We start from the raw sequence: 16,080 nt of genomic DNA, 5'->3' as shown, positions 1-16,080 counted from the left end.
GAATTTGTAATTATGGAGAAAAGCCTTTGGTTTTCACTCAACTTGTACAATATGGAGACAAGGTGATTAGGTGCTCATATTCATTGCAATTACGTGAATTTGTCATTCACAGGTGGAATGTATGGAAAGGGAAGATTTCCATCTTCTCCTAAGGTCAAAGACATAAAGGGCTTGTCACTTTATTTACATCTGGAGCAGTTAGAAAAATATGTATTTAATACAGGGGAGCCAATATTTTATATTAGAACTGCATGAATTCACAAGTATTGTTTTGTGCCTTGCTTAATCACTACAACACTGCTATTAATTAAACAACTACTTCTGTTGTTCTGTTTTAAGAGTTTCTTGAATTACTCAACTTCTGAAAACAGTGGCATTATTTTTAGGCCTTTGTGAAAGATGTAAGAAAAACAGGACTACTTTAATTAGTAGGGGAGAGGTGTTGTGCTCATGCGTTGGGTGAAGCTTAAACCCCTACTTCAAAATGACTTTTGAAGCATGCACAGCCGTATTACTACTGTTGTTTCTCCCAAAATAGACCCGGTCTTATTATTATTTTTTTGCCTCCAAAAAAAATGGAAGAAGCAACAAGTAGAGAATACAGAAAGGAGTTACCATGGAACGTGAAAAGAAATATATATTTCTGTGAGCAAAATAGGCCATGATGTGGTCTCAGAAGGTTAGATATTATTTAAACTGAAAAAAACTATAAAAGCATACTTAAGTTTCTTAAGTGGTATGGTCAAAATGTACAGGATGCTCTAAAATTGTGATGCTAATTTTATGACAATTTTTTAATCATCCTTGTTTAAGCGAGTCATCTGGGCCATTAAGTAAACTAAAATCAAGCTTGCTGTTTGCTTCTGCTCATTAAGGACCTCTACGATCATTAAGTAAATCAAGAGGCTCAAGAATTTGCAGAGCTCCCTGGCATGCAGCTCCCAGAGGGAACCGCTGCTGCTGTTCATTAGTTGGCACCCAGCTAGGCACCTAGACCAGCAGTGGGATGGTAGTGAATTTGCAGGGCTCCCAGGCATGCAGCCCCACAGGGCACTGCTGCTGCTGTTTATTAGCTGGTTGACAAGGCAAGGCAGCTCTCCGCCTCCAAACTGCAGCACTTCCAGGCAGGTGTCCGGCACTCACTCCATCTTTCTCTATAATGGAAAACTATTTGTCATTCTGAGGTGGCTATTGAGAAAATGATGGCGGGAAAATAAGACTTCCTTGATTTGTTTAACTTGTTTTTTATTTTTATTGGACTGCTTATTTTGGACTACATTGTTTTTGTTCACTTTCATTATAATTATATTGTTCTTTGAATAAATTTGCTTTTCATTTGTAAAGACCTTTTGGAAGCAAGATTCCCATTCTGCTTTATCTTACAATATCCTATTTTATTTCTTTCCTGATGCTTATTTTTTTTTCTTGTGTATCTTAAAGTAGCTTAATAAATTTACGCAAATACAATAAAATGTATTTAGGCATTTATTTTTTAAATGGATTTGATACTATTATGGAACAACCCATGAAAACATTAACACACAAAGACGTCAAGGTCTTTGAGACAGGTCTATTCTGAATTCCTCTTTCAGTGAGAATTATTTCCAATTCTATAGTTTGGACTTGAATTCTCTGAACACTGTCATGGAGGCTGGGCTTAATGGTAATTGACAACTGAATCAAATGGAAACTCCTCGGTCACCTACTTGGTTTACTTAGATCTGCTTGCTAGTTAGTCCTTGGGGTACAACACTGATGGAGCCTGCCCATTAGGGTTCGAAGTAAAAAATATTGTCGAATCAGACTCAATTTTATGACATTTTTAAATCAAATTCGTGAATTGAATCAAATGGGTCCTTAATTGAATGAAGATCTGACTTACTTTCCCCAATGTTGCCAGCCACCCATCAGCTATTTCCAGTGCAACCTTCTGCTCAAGAACTAAATTTCCTCCAAGCAAGCTCCCAGAGCAATCCTTGCCGTTGCTTTAAAAACATTTTTTTAAAAAAAAATGCTAGTCATCTCAAGCTAATCAGGCAGGAGGCCAAAGTGGGGTGGGGTGGGGAATTTACACAGCTCTGGGCTTGAGCCTCTTTAAAAAAACAACTTGCCATTAATCAGCTCCAGTATTTCCAGGCAGGCACCCAGAGGGGGGTGGGGGAGGAATTTATAGAGCCCTCAGCTTACAACAGTAATAGAGTTGGGACCTTGGAGGTCACCTAGTCCAATCTCTGCTTTTGCAGGACACCTATACTATTTCTGATAAATGTCTATCCAGTCTCTGCAGTGATAGGGCATCCATAACTTCTGGAGGCAATTTAAATTTAAAACCTCTTAAAATCACTGCCCCTGATCAGCTCAGGCCTCCAAGCAAGCATCCAAAGTGGGATGGGAGTGGTAATTTCCTTCCAGCAAGGGGTCAGCAGACTCTAGTGGGTCTGTACTAAGGAGCGGAGGCAGCAGCAGCTACATGAAACCCATCCTTTGCATAGATTGATCAATTAATTCCATGGCTTTCCTCTCCCACCCTCCCCACATGAGCTGAAGATTAGCCCCTGATTTTTGTTCCTCACCCACAAAACATCCCTGAGAACTAGGGCAGATTGACAGAGGGCTGGTAAAAATTGTAATTTTCTAGGCATGAACCATATCAATTTGCAGATGGCACAAAGCTGGTGGGAATAGCCAACTTTCCAGAAGATAGGTTCAAGATCCAGAAAGATTTCAGCAGACTTGGACCCCGGGCCCTATCTAAACAAAATGAAATTCAGTGGTTACGCTTAAGCAAGGAAAACCTTCTCCCTTTAGACCAAATTCCCTGTGCCTTACACACTCCTCCCCTCATTTTCTGTTTCTGTTCAAGGAAATTATCATTATTAACATTACTGTATGAACCTTTTAAATAATAATTACATAAATACTGTCCAATAGCTTAAAAATAAAGTGCAAAACATTGAAATACAACATAAGTGAAAACATAAGTGAAGTGCAGTGAGAAATCTAAATTAGTCCTCTTTGCTGAGGTCTGAAAGGGTGGAACAGCTGGCTGATGGCTGAGGCTCATCCAGGGCTGTTGAGGAAGATGAAGATGGGAATACTGTAGTTTTCTGAAGGAATCCTGCAAGAGTTGTTTGCACTGGGTTTTTTGTTTGCTTAGCTTCATATATTTCTTGATATTTCAAAATGTTATTGATTTCTCTTTAGATTCTACCCACAGTTCTTTGTTGGGGTCATTGTCACTCAAAAAAAGATAACACAGGTTTCACTTTGGAGAAAAAAATGCCAATTTTTTTACTGTTAACTTTTTAGGTACACAAACTCCTCATCCATCTTCTTATTCTTCGTCATCTGCTCCTACCTCCATGACCCCTTGTCCTTCCAATTGTTTTTGTAGTTGTATTAATTCTTCATTAGAAAGCCCCTCACTATATGCAATCAAATCTTCCATATTGTAATGACCCACTTCAGCTGTCCTCCCAAGAATTTGAACTCTTGAGGCAATCACTACTTCAAACAGGATTCTTTTATTTTGGGATCAGTAACAGTGAGGGATCAAGGCGAGGTCTGAGGTAAAAGCTCGCTAACATCATATAGTCATCCAAACCGTAAACCCCTCCCACCAAAGCTGCATGGGGATTTGAATTGTATCCAATCAGCTGGCATCTCGGGGCTATCAGCCATTGCTTTTGGCATGCAACTTCCTGGCTTTGCTGACATCTGGCTTGTCACGATCATCTTTGGAGAGCTACCATACCCCTCCACATGGCAATCAGGAAAAGGAAACAGAACTGGCAATCAAATACAAACATGCAAGTAACGCTGGACCCCCTCTTCTTGCAACAGAATGGCAGGGTAAGTGGAAGGTAAGTAAAATAGGGAACCATTTGGGATCTGACATCCGCCCCCCCTTCAAAAAGGAGGGAGATCCACTTAGAGAAGGGAAAAGTGGGGGGGGAGAAAAGGGGACAACAACAATGTTATTTAGGTTTATCAGGAAACAGTGTATGAAAATGTTTAAGCAATCTAGGAGCTCTCGGAACCAGGGAGGTCTTTCCAAGACACGAGGTACTGAGTTTTCCCATGGTGGGTTCTAGAGTCTAAGATGTCATGGACCTCAAAATGTTGTTCTCCCTCAATCAAGATAGGGGTAGGAGAAGGGGGAGCAGATGGCCTGAGGCCGGAGGTAATTTCTGGTTTCAGCAAACTGCAATGGAAAACTGGGTGGATTTTCCGTAGATTCTTTGGTAGGTCTAATTCAACAGTTACAGGTTTATAATTCGTTTAATTGGAAAAGGACCCACAAATTTTGGGCCCAATTTCTCTGAGGGTTGTAGCGATTGCAAATATTTAGTGGAAAGAAATACACATTCCCCAATGTTGAACGTTTTTTGTTCATTTCTTCTCTTATCAGCCTGGATTATGTAAGCTTCCCTAGCCTCATCTACAGCCTTCCTGACTACTGGCCAAGTATTCTGTAGTTGCTTAATCTATTCCTGTAACAAAAGGATTTCAGGCTCTTTAAGAGGAAATTCCAGCATGGCTGCAAAGGTCTGCCAATTGGCAGCCTGAAATGGGATAAATCCAGTGCTAGAATGTACAGCATTATTATAAGCCACTTCAGCAAATGGTAACAAGTCTGACCAGTCATTCTGCTGGTAGTTAATAAAACATCTCAGTTACTGTTCCAGGACCGAGTTTAATTGTCCCATCCCCCTGTTCGTTTGAGGGTGATGAGAAGATGAGAGGCCTTGGCTAGAGTCCATTAAATTCAGAAATGCTGTCCAGAATTTAGAAGTAAACTGGACCCCTCTATCAGAAATTATCCTTTGGGGGCGCCATGGAACCGATAGATATTTTATACAAAAAGTTTTGCCAGTTTTTGCCTTGGGAATTTTTAAGCACAGGATGGAATGTCTGTCTGGGAAACAGATCTGAAACCACCCAAATAATCCTATTACCAGCACTTTTGGGTACTTTCACAATGAAGTCCATGGAAATCTCTCCATGGTGCTGAAGGCTTGCTACTGGCTGAAGTAGTCCTGGTCTTTTTCCTTGGCACTGTTTCGCTGCTGCACATGTCGGGCAGCTGGCTATGTAACTCTCAATATCATTTTTGAGTGCTGGCCACCAAAATTGTCTCTTAATCAAGTGTAATGTTTTCACGAACCTGAAGTGGCCGGCGATTTTTTAATCATGTCCAGCCTGTATCACCTTAATTTTCATTTCAGCTGGGACATAGATTTTCTCCCCCACCCATGCTATTCCATCCTTTATATTACATACATTTTTATGGTTGCGGTGCCACTTGTCAGTTTCTTTTTTTTTTATTGAAAAGTTTTAAAATACATTTTATCTTTAACAATCCCCCCTCCCCCTCCCCAACCTATCCCTCCCTACCCCTCCCCCCCCTTTCCCCCCTCCCCCCCCCGACTTCCCAGAGCTAAGTACAGGGTATAAAAACAAAGAACAATCATAAACATCCATATGCTACCAACAATAAATTCTTAAATCTATCACTCTCTAGCTCATATAAAATAACTACAAGCAATATTAATATTACATATAAAAAGAAAGAAAAAAGAAAAAAAAAGAAAGGAAGACTTATTCAAATGCTAAGTGAAACTTTTTAGTCCCATATTTCTTCTGAATATATTCAATCCATTTTTCCCACTCCCTAATATAACGTTCTTGCGAATGATCTTTCAAATAAGCCGAAATCTTTGCCATTTCTGCCAGGTCAGAAACCTTTAAAGTCCATTCTTCTATAGTCGGCAGCTCCTCCTTCTTCCAATACTGACCTATTAGAAGTCTTGCTGCTGTAACTAAATTTAACATCAACTTAGTGTCCACAACAGTAGCACCTGTAATTATACCCAACAAAAAAAATTGCGGACAAAACTTTATCTTTTGTTTGAAGATCTTCTGCATATTCCACCAAATTTTTATCCAAAAAGCCTTGACCTTTTTACAAGTCCACCATATGTGAAAATATGTTGCATCTTCACCACCACACCTCCAGCATTTTGGCTGATAGCTCGGATACATACTTGCAAGCTTTTTAGGATCTAAATGCCATCTATAAAACATTTTATAAAAGTTCTCTCTTAAGTTTTGAGCTTGTGTAAATTTTACGTTCCTCACCCAGATCTTTTCCCACGTATCCATTGTAATAACTTCTTGGATGTTCTGGGCCCATTTTATCATACAGTCTTTAACCAATTCTGTTTCTGAATCAATTTCTATCAATGCAAGATATATCCGTTTGATATGTGCTGGACCCTGATTTCTAATTTGCTTTATCAAATTTTCGTCAGTCATTGCAAAACCAGTTTTCTGATCTTCTTTCCACCTGGCCCGTAATTGAGTATATTGAAACCAGGTTTGAACAATCTTCTCATCTCGCAAGAAATTATACGATTTTAAACACCATACACTTCTTTCCAAGCTTAAAATCTCCTTATACGTAGTCACGTCATGTTTGAAACCAACATTTATGTTTTCTATTGCATGTTTTGGAATTGCCCACAATGGTATCTTACAGTCTAACTTGTATCTATACTTCTTCCAAACTCTCAACAATGCCTGTCTTAAAATATGCACTTTAAACACATTATCTACCTTCTTATCATACAACAAATACGCATGCCAGCCAAATAACAGGTCGTGGCCCTCAAGATTTAATAATCTCTCTTGTGTCAGATTAATCTAATCACTTATCCCTGCTAACGCAGCAGCTTCATAATATAATTTAAGATTGGGCATTTTAAGACCACCTCTTTCACGAGTATCCTGCATAATCTTAAGTTTAACTCGTGGCCTTTTCCCTGCCCAAACAAATTTATTGATACCCCGTTGCCATTCTTCCAAATTAGAATCTTTCTTAAGAACCGGTATCATTTGAAATAAGAATAAAAATTTAGGCAGGACATTCATTTTCACTGCTGCGATTCTTCCCAACAAAGACAATTGCAATTTTTCCCAACTCTCCATTTCTTTTTGAATTTTACCCCATAGTTTTTCATAGTTATTTTTATATAACTTTGTATTAGAGGGTGACAAAAACACCCCCAAATATTTGACCCTTTTAGCAATCTCAAATCCAGTTAATCCTTCTAAAAGAGCCTTTTGCGATACTGTCATATTTTTGGCCAGAATTTTAGTTTTTTGTGCATTAACTTTAAATCCAGAAACCCTCCCATATTGCATTATTATCTCCATCAGGTCCACAACAGAATTTTCTGGCTGGGTCACTGTAACAACCAGATCGTCTGCGAACGCCCTCAATCTATAATCCTGATCTCTAATTTGAATACCCTTAATTTTTTCCGAGTTCCGAATTTTTATCAATAATATCTCCAATGTTAAAACAAATAATAAAGGTGATAACGGACACCCTTGTCTTGTGCCCTTCTCAATATTACATGCTTCAGTCAAACTATTGTTAACTATTATTCGGGCAGTTTGTTTTTGATATAATGCCCTAATTGGTTGCAAAAATTTATCCCCAAAATTCATTTTATCTAAAACTTTCATCAAAAATTGCCAATTCAATTGATCAAAAGCTTTTTCAGCATCTAAGAAAATTAGCGCCGCAGGGATCTGGTTGTTCCTTTCCAAAAACTCTAACACATCAACTATATGCCTCACATTATTTTTCATTTGCCTACCACTAATAAACCCAGTTTGATCCCCATGAATCACCTGTTGCAGAACCCTCATCAGTCTGTTAGCCAACACCTTAGCAAATATTTTATAATCTGTATTTAGAAGTGATATCGGTCTATAATTTTTAACTTGAGTAGCATCTTGATCTTCCTTCGGAATCAAAGAGATAAAAGCAGTTCTCCAAGACGGAGGCACCTTTCCCCCTCTCTGAATTGTCTGAAACAGTTCCTTTAACGGCTTTATCAACTCCATTTGTAAATTTTTATAGTAAACCGCAATCAAACCATCCGTACCTGGCGCTTTATCCAACTTCAATTCCTTAATTGCTATAAGAATTTCTTCTTCTGTTATCAACTGGTTAATCTCCTCTTTTTGTACTTGCGTAAGAACCGGGATGCTAGCATTCTCCAAATATACATCAATGTGTTTTTCATTAATCTTTTCCTTAGCATATAATTTAGAATAAAAATCCACAAAGGCTTCCTTGATAAGATCCTGTTGAAACACAACCTTTCCCTTATGTTCAATTTTATCTATATTAGAAGCCCTTTGCTTTTTCCTTAGTCTATAAGCTAGCCATCTACCTGGCTTATTAGCATTGCAAAAAGTATTATGCCTAGCAAACCGCAAGTTGGTTGCCACTTGATCAGCCATCAATTTATCGAATTGTCCTCTTAATAGTTTAATAACTTCCTTAGTCTTTACATCCGATGGATTCAAAATTAAGACCTTTTCTTTTTCCCTAATTTCATTCTCCAGTTCTTTCCTTCTGGCTTCCAAAGTACGTCTGTATTTATTATTCATATATATCAACACCCCTCTCATATAGGCCTTGCTAGCATCCCAAACCATGTCCATAGAGGTATCCTTATTCATATTAATTTCAAAAAAATCCTTCATCCGCTGCTTGCATTCTTCCACATTTCTCTGATTTCTAAACAAATTCTCATTTACGCGCCACGAGCGCCTATCCCTATTGTCCTTATTGATCTCTAACCAAACTGGACTGTGATCCGAAATAGTCCTTGCACAAATCTTTACCTTCTTAATCCTAGAAAAAAAATCATTAGTCAACAAAATAAAATCAATCCTAGAAAAAGATTGATGTCTGTCAGAAAAAAAAGTATAATCCTTTTCACGTAGGTGTATGTCACGCCAGATATCTCTCAATTCCAGGTCGTCCTTCATTTCAAAAAAAGATTTAGGCAATCTGGCATGACTCGGAGCACGCTTAAAAGAACCCGCCTTGTCCATCTGTACATCCAATACACCATTCCAGTCCCCCATAAAAATAAACGATTTATAATCCAATTGAGTGAGCTTTGTATGAAGTGAACTAAAAAAATCTGCTTGTTGTTGATTAGGAGCATACAGTCCAACTAAAAGCGTTTTTTTACCTTCTAACAGCAAATCTATCATAACATATCTTCCTTGCGTATCTGCTTCAATTAATTCTGCTGTTAGAGTACTTTTAACGTAGACAACCACTCCATTTTTCTTATTCATCGCAGAAGCAACAAATTGCGTGCCCAACATTGAGTTCGATAAATACTTTTGGTCCATAACCCTAATATGCGTTTCTTGCAAACATATAACATCAATCTTAAATTGTTTTAAATATTGAAAAACTTTCTTTCTCTTCTGTGGTGAATTTAATCCATTGACATTCCAGGTTAGGAATTTAGTCGCCATGCGTGGCATCCCGAAGCTTTTGAAGCACATCTTTAATAGCCCCTATATTTTCTTTGGGCCGCGCTCCTCCCACAGCTTCACTATAAGTACGCTTTGAGAATTCCATAAACTTCTGCTGGTCTTGCTCTTGTACTTGTCTTGCTCGTTTTACAGCGGCGCGCGTCAACCTCTGCTCTCCAGCAGCCACCAATGAAGCTGTAGTTTGATCCCCTCCAGCACCATTCTCCTCTGTTTGTCCCTCGTCAGCCTCTTGAGGTTTTCCCTCTCCAGATCCCTTTGCTGCTTCCAGGAGTGATAGTGGGGTTGCTTTTAAAACATTGTTATAAAAATCACACGCCTGAGTCACAGTAACCAGACGGTATCTTTTACCTTCGTACATCACCACCAGTCCAACTGGAATCTCCCATCTAAACTTGATATCACGTTGCTTAAGTTCCTGTACGAGGAATGCAAAATCCTTCCTTCTCCTTAAAATCTTTGGAGGAATTTCTTTTAGAACCAAGATTTCTTGCTCAGCAACCACAACTTTAGTATCATAAGCAGCTTGAATAACTTCATCTCTAGTTGCTCTCTTTGTAAAATAGACCACCACATCTCTAGGTAGCTTCCTCTGCCTTGCAATCCATGAGTTTACACGAAAAGCTTTATCCATACATCCCTCTATTTCAGATGCTGGCTGGCCCAATACTGCTTCCAAAGCCTCAGAAATCAGCTGCTTTAGGTCTTCTTTAGGATTCTCTTTTAAGCCCCTGATTCTTATAGCATACTGCATCTGATGATACTGAACAAGACTCAATTCTCCGTCCATCTTGTCCCTTAAATTTTCATTCTCCAGTACCTTTACTTCTAATATAGTGTTCTTTTGACTAAGATCCTCCATTTTTTCTTCCAAACATTGCACACATCCAGCCACGCTTTCCACTGTAGACAAGATGTCTACCCTCATTGCACTAAACTTCTCGTTAAGCTTCTCGTTAAGCTTCTCTTCCATCCTCTCCTCCAATTTCTCCATTCTCTCCTCCAACTTTGCCACCTTATCATCCAGCATTTCTGAAATTACCTGGGATTGCCTTGCAAAGGCGTCTTGTAAATCCTTAAGCGTCAATGCCACAGGAGGTGCAGGAGGAAGCAGAGCTTGCAACGATGTCTGTTGCACCGGGGAAGTTCCCGCACTCCGAAGAACTTTAGAGGAAGATTTAGCCGCCATCTTTCTTCACTTTCACTTGTTGCGCACTTTCACTTTAAGTTTAAAAAGTCCATCAAGCTAAAGAGTAAGAATAAAAGTCCTCTTCACCTGAGCCTTCTGTACCGCTCTGCCTGCTCCTTTTACTCCATAGTCTTTCCTTCTGCCACTTGTCAGTTTCTAATGCTGACTTGAATTCATGTGAAAGTTTCATTCACCAGAACTTTCAACTTTGATTGGGCCCTGGTGGTAACAGGAGCCACTAAGTGGTGAGGGTATAAGAAGGGTTTAGCGACCTCAACTTTCTTGCTGTTATATTGAGATAACCTAGAAAGAGTGTCAGTTAAAAAATTCTTCCCTCCAGGGAGGTAATGGATAGTGAAATTAAAACAGTGAAAATATTGAGACCATCTTGCCTGCTTGGGTGAAAGTTTCCTAGGAGTTTTCATTGCTTCTAGGTTCTTATGATCTGTCCATACTTGGAACGGTATTTTATTCCCATCAAGAAAACGTCTCCAAGTTAGCAACCCCCACCGTACTGCATAGGCCTCCTTCTCTCAGGATGCCCACCTTTGCTCCATCTCTGAAAGTTTTCTGGAGGTGTAAGCACACAGTTGTAACTGCCCCCCTTTGTTCCTCTGTAGTAATACAGCACCCACGGCCACGTCACTAGCACCTGCTTGTATTATAAAAAGTTGCTTTGGGTCCAGATGCCTCAACACCGGTTCCATAGAGAAAAGGGTTTTTAATTTTTCAAATGCCGCTTGGCACTCCCCCGTCCAATTGATAGGTTTCCTAGGCTTTGGTTTGAATTTGTTTTTGAGTTTTAGGAGGATCCCAGTCTAATATGGCTCTTACCCTTTTTGGGTCCATCTCTATTTCCTGGTGTGTTATGCAATACCCCAAATAGTCAATGCGAATTTTTTGAAATTTGCACTTTGATAATTTAGCATACAGTTTAGTGGAGTGCAGTTTCTCTAATACAGCCCTGACTAGTTTAGTGTGTTCATCCTGGGATTCTGTATATATGAGGATATCAGCTAGATAAACTAGGACTCCCTTATAGAGGTGTTCATGTAAGACCTCATTAATTAGCTACATAAAAACTGCAGGTGCACCTTGTAACTTGAATGGGAGGACCCTAAACTGGAAGCATCCCAGGGGGCAGTTAAATGCAGTCCTCCACTTGTCTCCTTCCCTAATTCTTATGCGGTAGTATGCCTCCCTTAAATCAAGCTTTGAGAAAATCCTGCCCTTCAGCAGGTGTACTAGCATGTCCTTCATCAATGGTAACGGATATACATTTTCCACGCAGACTGCACTGAGGCTCCTATAGTCTATGCAGAGACAAAGAGAACCATCTTTTTTTCTCGGAATAACACAGGGCTGCCACTCAAGGTTTGGTAGGCTTAATGAACCCCCACTCTAAATTCTTATCTATAAAGTTTTTTAGTTCATCCAGTTCCCTAGGGGTCACAGAGTACATTTTTCGCTTTGGTAACTTCGCCCCCAGGATGATTTCAATCACACAGTCTGTGGGTTGATGAGGGGGAAGTTCATCTACCCTCCGCTCACTAAAAGCCTCAGCCAAATCTCTGTTCTCCATTGGTAGGCTTTGCCTCTCTGGCTCAGTAAGGGTGGCGGTAAACTCCCGTTTCAGTTCACACATACCCCTTGTCAAGATTGTTACAGGTGTTTAGAGTCTTTTTTTCTGGAATCTGAGTTTCCCCTCCCTCCAGTCCACCAAGGGGTTCCAATTTTTTTTACCCCAAGACTAGAGCCATTCCATTCCAGGGACCACAATAAAAGCTAGAGTTTCTGTGTGGCTTCCTAGGTCGATGTGTAAGGGACTAGTGGCAAAGCTGGCAGGCATCCCCCCTGTGACTGAACCATCCAATTGGTGAGATGTGATCGAAGTCTTTAGTCTTCTAAGGGACACTCCCGTTTTCCTAACTAGTTCTGGGCCAATCATGCACTGAGTGCAGCCTAAGTCTAATAAGGTGGTTAGTTTCATGGTTCTTCCTGTACCCAGGGTGGACAGTTCTGCGGGCACCATTATTGGATTGATTGGCGCACTCACCAAGGGGTCATCCTCTTCCTAGTCTTCCATAGCTCTGGAATCCTTGAAACATGGGGCCGTAGCTCAACCTTCTCGGTTGGGGCCCCAAGGAACCTTGGTGGCTTAGACAACCCTCATGGTGGTCTCTTTAGGGTGTGGTGGGATTCACAAGGGTCAACCAGCCAATAGACGATGTCCCCTCCTTTGTAGGTATCTTTGCCTGACACACTGTGGCCCAATGCCTTTCTTTCCCACATTTAAAACAGGCAGTGCTGTGGGGTGAGAGAGGCAGTGCTTGTGTGGGTTCCCTTCAATTTTCTGAGTGTGGGGTGAAATTTAACTTCACTGGGCAGTGTAAGTGCTTACATTGATCAATTTCTACCTCTTCGGCCAGCAGGCACCAGTCATATAACCGTCCTGGGGCCACAGGCTACATAGGCATTGTAGAGGTCCTCATTAAGTCCATCCTGGAAACAGCTTACCAGGATGTCCTCTGGCCAATGGAGGTGGCTAGTTAACTCTCTAAACTACTCCGTATACTCTGCTACTGGTTTTTTAGGTATGTTACAGTTAAGGGGGGGGGACCATCCAGTCAGTGGCTGCCCCTTCCAGGGCTAACGTGACCACCTGGACTTTCTCCACATCAGTAGCTAACATTCTCCCGTAAATCTGCATATATGTGAACACCTTTGCAAGGAAGAACCCCAGCTGCTTTGGGTCCCCATCAAATTTCACCCCAATTGGGACCACTTTTGTTTCTGCTGGCTGAAGTGGTCATTGTCTAGTTGCCTGAGTTTGATGTCCTGAGTACTGGGCTGTAGTCTTGGCTGCCATGGCACCTCCTTCTTTGGTCGCCAATTCCTCAAACTCTGACTCTAGTCCCCCTGATTCTGTCTTGGATTTCTGGCTCTCCTCCAGCTGTAATTTCATTTATCTAAGGCTCTCCTTACGTATTCCATTACTGCCTCCATAATTTCTGATTTGGTTCCTCCTTCCCCCCCTTCTGTCCCGGGGGGCAGGGCTGGACCCCTTCTTTCTCCTCCCCCCTCAGTTCAGGGTAACATTGGAGTCTCTCTTCTCCCAACCTTTGGATTTACTGACTCCAAGGGACCATCTGCCTCAGTCCCCTTCATCGAATGGCCCAGTCACTTCCACCTCCCTGGAGAGGCCTTCTTCACCTTTTGATCATTGGAGGTCTCCGGACCATTGCTCTGATGGGAACTCTTCCATACATGCAATAATTTCAGCTCTCCGGGTAGAGCAGTTGCATCTCTGGGTTGAGCGTCATGCATTAAAGATCTGCTGTGATGAATAGTTGCCCTCTACTATAAATTCATCCAGTTCATCTAGAAAGTATTGGGCAGCTTCTTCATCAGCACTTGCAGCTTTACCTGTTGTTCATATGTTATAATACAGGGGTGTCAAACTCAATTTCATTGAGGGCCGCATCAGCATTGCGGTTGCCCTTAGGGGGCTGGGTGTGTATGTCCTGGGTGGGCGTGGCCTACTGGGTGGGTGTGGCTAGAGTGCGTATGGCCTACTGGGTGGGCATGGCCAGCTCTACATCGTTCGCATCAAGGGTGCCTATGGGGGCTTGGGCAGGAGTGGGACAGATCTGAGGGTCTCTGGTGGAAGGAGGGTCTCTGGGCCAGGGCCAGGACAGTGGGGGCCGTTCCTTCACTGTTTCCAGGACGGCTTCACGGGCCACATGAAACCACTTCGCGGGCCGGATCTGGCCCCCGGGCCTTGTGTTTGACATGTCTGTTATAATAATTAAATCATTTTTGAGATCACATAAACCAGCCACGGCTGTTCCTGGAGCTGATTTAACCTTTTATCTATACTTTATCCTTAAGGATAGTGCATATGATGGAATGGGCCAATCCTTTTTCTCCTTTTTCTGGCTGAGTTAGCTGGGAGTTTCTTCATGGTTGCCAGATTGTAGAAAGAAAAAGCCAGGGGCTCACTTTCTAGCTGGGAGGCTGTACATTTAAGAGAAAAGAGAAAACCCTGGAAGTGCTGTCATTTGAAATAGACGAGAGGAGGCCAGCTGCTCAAGAGGAGATGTTTATTTGGAGAAGCAAAGTACCATTCAGCATTTTAGTTCTGGGTCAGCTGAATAACCCACTGGGTGACTTGAAGGGTTTTTATATGGTTCTGTGACTTTGAAGTTTTTGCAAGATGGGCTTTGTGTTTTAATGGAGTGTTTGCAATTTCTATTGTGGCTGATGGCGTATGTCCTGTATTGGATTTTTAGGTGACGGCTTGTTGGTTCTAATCCTATCACTCTGCTATCGTTAGCTGTCAGCTTTGCTGCAAAGGATTTTGAAACATTTTGTCCTGAATGGGGTTTGCTTATGAATGGGGCCATTTGGGGAAGTTGCCTTGGCTGGCAGCTAGTACTTGCTACATTTGTTTTATTTTTCTTAAGTGAGGGCAACAGTCTGTGATTTCTCATCTCATTAACATTTCTTTGTAGCTGGTTGTTAGTTCTTAAAGGGGAATACGCCTTTTAGGCTAGTTTCCTCAGAGGCTTATCTTTTCTGTCTCTAGAGGCTTTTCCTTATTTGATAAAATTATGGAAGAAGGAAAAAATGTGTGTGGGGGGAGTTCAAATTCTTTCTTCAGTATCTTGTCCTGTAGATAGATAGACTGGTTCAGAACTGTTTACAGGAAAATGTGGAGGAGGTAGTAGTTCAAGAATGTGTTTTTCTTCTCTATCAAAAATTTCTTTCCCTTGAGAAAAGTTTAGGAATGGTCAGTGCTAGTAGCAACATACTGTACAGCATTTGAAAGTCTTTTATTTACAGTAGTGTATTAAACATTGGTCTATAGATCAACAACAGCTACCAAGATTAAGACAGTACATTCAGCAAATAAAATCTCATTTTACAGATATACAGTACTGTAGTGCAGTAGTAGAAACAGCAGTTTGTGTAATGCAGCATACTTTTTTTAAAAAAAAACAAACCTGTGTTCCTTCCCTTCTTTTTCATTGTAACTGTCTTTTGCTAATTTCAGGTCATTCTGCAGATTTTTATCTGCAGTTCTTTATAATTTGAAAACCGGAAATAAATTGAGCAAGGCCATGTTTCCAAAGAAATATAGTATTTTTACAAACTATCTACAATAATATACATTATATTTCAAAATAAAACCAAGAAAATACAATGCCTGTAGAATGCTTTGTACAGATGCTGGCTAGCATTTTTTCAAGCAGTTTCAAGGCATATGTAAACAAACTTTATCTTTGGAACGTACTATACTTACAAACACAATAGTTTGCAAAGTACAGTACTTAAGAAGCAGAGCAATTTGCAAAGTGCTTATAAACAAATAGTACAGTATTATAGAGTAACGGAAAAAGAATATTTTAAAATACTTACAGAAGCAATTATAGCATTCCAGTCCTCAAGCCAGCAAAAACGATCCTCCAGGCAGCAACAGATCGTCCAGGCAGCACCAAAGAAACAAAAACACA

General features: G+C 40.7%; 1 protein-coding gene and 1 long non-coding RNA gene across 2 annotated transcripts in view; one reads left to right on the top strand and one right to left on the bottom strand.

Moving 5' to 3' along the window:
* The window catches only part of EPDR1 (ependymin related 1), a 16,928-nt gene extending 15,195 nt beyond the window's left edge, over window positions 1-1,733 (top strand). Inside the window, exon 4 of the mRNA XM_081344829.1 lies at window positions 113-1,733. The gene's annotated coding sequence lies outside the window, so the exon portion shown is untranslated. The remainder of the gene's footprint in view (window positions 1-112) is intronic.
* LOC308678031 overlaps window positions 1-16,080 on the bottom strand; it is a 27,261-nt gene extending 11,181 nt beyond the window's left edge. Inside the window, exon 1 of the long non-coding RNA XR_014028581.1 lies at window positions 15,986-16,080. This is a non-coding gene — a long non-coding RNA (uncharacterized lncRNA). The remainder of the gene's footprint in view (window positions 1-15,985) is intronic.

This window comes from Vipera berus, assembly GCF_964194415.1.
Source record: "Vipera berus genome assembly, chromosome: Z".
Lineage (NCBI taxonomy): Eukaryota > Metazoa > Chordata > Lepidosauria > Squamata > Viperidae > Vipera > Vipera berus.
The sequence above is the reverse complement of the archived record's forward strand: the minus strand, read 5'-3'. Positions and strand labels throughout refer to the sequence as shown.